The sequence below is a fragment of the Bos indicus genome, chromosome 15 (genome assembly GCF_029378745.1).
Source record: "Bos indicus isolate NIAB-ARS_2022 breed Sahiwal x Tharparkar chromosome 15, NIAB-ARS_B.indTharparkar_mat_pri_1.0, whole genome shotgun sequence".
Classification (NCBI taxonomy): Eukaryota; Metazoa; Chordata; class Mammalia; order Artiodactyla; family Bovidae; genus Bos; species Bos indicus.
This window is the reverse complement of record NC_091774.1, coordinates 50,622,923-50,627,597: the sequence shown is the minus strand read 5'-3', so window position 1 is coordinate 50,627,597 and position 4,675 is coordinate 50,622,923. Positions and strand designations below refer to the sequence as shown.

The 4,675-nt window shown below is 39.9% G+C and overlaps 1 pseudogene; it reads left to right on the top strand.

The window, feature by feature from the left end:
- Nucleotides 1-3,755: 3,755 nt before the first annotated feature.
- On the top strand, nucleotides 3,756-4,675 carry LOC139187237 (olfactory receptor 51H1-like; annotated as a pseudogene).

Below are 4,675 nucleotides of genomic sequence, written 5' to 3'. Positions count from 1 at the left end.
TCAGCCTGCAGCTCAGACACTTTAAGGGTATAGATTTCTCAGTCAGTCTTTCTGGGAATAGTTCTTCTCCCTGCCTGCCTGGCTGGTAAAGAAGATTGAATGCTACTTCAGTGTTCTTCAATGTTGTGAGTAGAAAAGGGAAAAATCTCATTTCCTACTTCTCCTCCACCTCCCCACGTACTCTTCTTAAGCCATAAAGTTTCTGTCCTTTTGCTGTGAGGGAAGTTTACGTTTGATCTTCTCCATTGTCTGTCACTAGTACTGATGGAGACAGAGTTAATCTGAGTCCAGCCGAGGACACATAGGTGAACAAGGTGAACGTACTGACCCATCTGTAAAGCTTGTTTTTATTCAACCCAGGCACACATTCTACTCCTCTTTCTGATCTTGTTTTTCATGTGTTCTTTGCTAAGGGTCTTGGAAGGCAAAAAAAAAAAAAGTCTCATTTTGAGCCTCTGATTTTTGTGACTTGTCTAGAACTTAGTAGGCATTCAACAAAGTCATTTATCAGTAAATTAGTTAAACATGAAAGCTTTCCTGGGTTCATCAGATCTTAAGGAATCAACAGGCTTACGTGCAAACCTCATCTTGAATTTTGGATGGCCTGTGTTAATTAATCTCTGGGATGAATCTCCTCAGACGGTCAGTGCAGTGTTTGTTCTGTACTCCTAGTCCCTCAGAATCAATGTTCTTTATTCCTCTCTTCCTCTTACTGACTTTCACTACCTGTGATTTCTACTAGTGTATTATCCCTTCATCTCTATTTTATCTAGGATCTGCTTCCAATAAATTCTTCACAATAAACATCCATGATTAATGAAGAGTCACTGAGCACAGATCAGTAGAGTTCATGATCTTGAGCACTGCAACAGTCACTGCATGCAAGCCACTGACATTGAGTGATGGAATAAATTCACTGATGGATACAAAGATTTAGATAGTATAGAATTTGATTAAAATACATCAGTAATATATGGGTAGGTAGATATATCTATCAGTGTGTAAATAAATTCCACAGCCTATTGATATTTTTGAGATTAATTTTCACAGTTAGCCGAATATGACAAAGTTCAGAGAAAAAAAGATGCTCATTAACTATAGCTAAATTTTGAGTGTTAATTTGTCTGGTGCTTAACAAAATGTCCAATATCCCCAGTGAATACTCTTAACTATCCCACTCATTTTTAAAAGATGAGGAATAAATCACAGAGATTCTTAAGTAACTTGTCTAAAGAAATAGAACTATGATTCAAACCCAGGTGGTTTCTCTCCAGAATCTTCAGTTTCAGTGGTGCTTTCCTATTTAATTTCCCAAAAAAAGAGACAAAGACAGAGATAGGTAAAGAGAGGCAGAAGTTTTGCAGTATGAAAGAGTCTTAAATCCACTTGGAGCTAAGATTTGGCAACAGGTCGGCTAGAATGTTGGTATTCTCTAAATTTGAAGTCTGCATCACTAATTTTTCAATTCTTAATAGATTTTTTTGGAATGATGTAAACATTCTACATCTGTACTTTTCAAATACAGCAGTCACTGTCAACATGTAGCTGCTGAATGCTTGAAACACATCGAGGGCAACTAAGGTACTGATGATGTAATTAGCTTAATTAATATAAAGATAAATGGGCACAGATATCTAGTGGCTACCAGAGTGGACAGTGCAGCACTAAGCTATCGACTCTCAAGAAACTTGGAGCAACTCTTTCCTGTCTGTATATATTCCCAAGCATCCAGAGTTTTCTGCCCTTTGTGTCCAACCCTGGATTTTGTCTAGTGACTTTGCTCTTTCTGTGACTCAGGCTTCTGTTCCATTTTCTTTAATATGGATCCTGAGATAGGCTTCAATAATATGTGAATTCACTTAATTTCTATGCAGAATTTTGCTCGTGTTCATGTATGTGTATATATGAACACTTTTATTTTAGAAACTCATTATGAGATGCTCAGTAAGGATCATAACACACGGTTAAGAGCCATTATAGCACTGTTTTTTCCTTCAATCCTGAATTCTTATCATTTGTGGCTAGACTGACCCCCCAAAAGTGATATCTCAGCTGTGCATTTGGATACATCTTCCTAAAGATAACAAGTCATTGAAATAGAAGATATTTAATTGTATGACACCAAGATTTTAATACTGATCTTTGTTACCGCAACTGTTAGGCACCAACATCTAGAATGATTTATAAGTTCATCTAGGTCTTACTCAGAATTACAATAGGAAATAGAGCTGCTGGAAACTCAAGGAGATTACTAAAGTAGCTGCACAGTAGTGGGAATGCATAGAATGAGAGATCTCTATGAAGGAACAGAAAAACTAAGTCCAATTGTGTTCTCAACACCAAGGCCAATGACTTCATTTTGGGAGATTCTCCAGAGATGGATTTCACCTGACTGGGTCAGTTGTTAGTTGTAAAACTCATCTCAAGTTCTATCTGGCATTCTCTTCTTTCAGGTGTAACACAGAAATGGATCTCAGAATTCTCTTCCGGGTATACCTTAGGACAGAGAAGTCTAATTTCCATGAAGAAAAAGGACAGAGTCTGAATAAATGAGACTGAATGGGAAGATTGGGAATATTTCTGAAAAGGGGTTAAAGCAACTCTCCTCTGGCTCCTCTGGATATTAGTTTTCTTCTTCTCCCACGACAAATTACCATGAATGTAGTGACTCAGCATACATATATTTATTATCTTACAGTTCCGCATGTCAGAAGAACAACATGGTTCTCACTGGGCTAAAATCAAGGTCTCACCAAGTCTGCATTCCTTTCAGAGGACTCCAGGGAAAATTCTACTCCCTTGCCTTTTCCAGCATCTAGGGGTTACTCACATTTCTTGGCTCTTGGTCTCCCTCCTTCATCTTCACAAGTCCTGCTGAGTCTTTCTCAAGTTGTTGTCTCTCTGGTTTTCTGCAGCTGGGGAATTTTCTTCACTTTTGAGGACTCATATGATCAGATATGACCTATCTGGGTAATCCAGGATAAACTTTCATCTGAAGTCCTTAACTTTAATGACATCTTCAAAGTTTCTTTTGCCATGCAAGCCACTATATTCACAGGTTTCAAGAATTAGGAGGTGAACATCCTTAGGGACTGTTATTCTGTCTATCATAGTGGGTCCTTATAAAATTCCGTGGAAAGCCAAGTAATTTATTCCTTCATCACCTGCTGTAATCTCAGGTTCTTTTAGTACCCGTACACTACTAGGAATGCAGATAGTCAGAAGTTTAGTCCTTAAAGACTCTCTTTCTTATTCTGTCCCACGTCATGCAAGTGGAAAACTTGAGTCTCAATGAGGATTTTGTCTAAATCACAACAATTTAAGATCATAATTAAGATACATACAGGTCTTCATATATGTGTTCATGAACACTCCTTATGTCTTGTTTGTGCCTGATAATATTTCTTTTCTGGTTATTTGCATCAGTTTTTATGACCCAGATAAATGTACAGCATCATTTTTTCCTTAGGAAGAAGGCAAGCAACTACTCCATGTTTCTAGGTGAATTGTATTCCAATTAGCTTAGGTGTTGATTAAAGTTTTTTGTTGTTCTAGATATTTTAGCCTATGGTGGTCAGTAATAGAATTGCTTCACAGGGGTGGGGATATCAGTTTCTGTATCAGACGGCGAACATAAAATATTTGTCACTGCCTCTCATGGTTACCATCTCAAAACTTATTGTCAGTGATTCTAATTGAAGCTGATTGGCTTAATGAGTTCTTTTCTTTTTGCCTAGTCAAACCTTTGATGCACAATGCTGTCATTCAACTAAACTACTAATAACCACCAGACCTTCACCCTTACTGGGATTCCAGGAATGCCAGAGAAGGACTTCTGGTTGGCCCTGTCCCTCTGTCTTCTTTACAGTTTCACATTCCTGGGTAATGTCACCATCCTAGCTGTCATCAAAGTAGAACAGCATCTCCATGAGCCCATGTATTATTTTCTGGCAATGCTAGTTGCCACTGACGTCAGCCTTTCATTGTCTTCCATGCCCACCACGATCAGTGTTCACTGGCTCAGCTGGTGCTCAGTAACCCTTGATGTCTGCATCACTGAAATGTTCTTCATCCACACCTTTGGGGGAGGGAAATCAGGTGTCTTGGTGGCCATGGCCTTCGATCACTTTATGGCTATTCGCTTTCCTTTGCACTATGCTACCATTCGCATTCATGGAGTCATTGGCAGGATTGGAGCAGCAGTCCTGCTGCGGAGTGTGGGACTGTGCTCCCTGTGCCTTTCCTCATCAAGAGGTTACCTTTCTGCCACTCCAACACCCTCTCCCACTCATACTGCCTCCATCAGGATGCCATGAGGCTTGCCTGTGCTGACACCCATGTCAACAGCATCTACGGCCTCCTGGCGGTGATCTTCATCATTGTGCTAGATGCCTTGATCCTCTTGGCCTCTTCCTTTCTAATCTTCCAGGCAGTATTGGGCATTGCTTCCTGGGAAGAGAGACTCAAGACTCTCAATACCTGCCTCTCTCATATCTGTGCCATGCTGCTCTTCTATGTACCTCTCATTGGCATGACTGTGATTCACGGCTTTGGGAAGCATTTGTCACCCATAGTACACACAGTCATGGCCAGTACCTTCCTGCCACTGCCTCCTGTGCTCAGTCTAATTGTATACAGTGTTAGGACCAAGCAGATCCATCAGTGGATTGTCTAA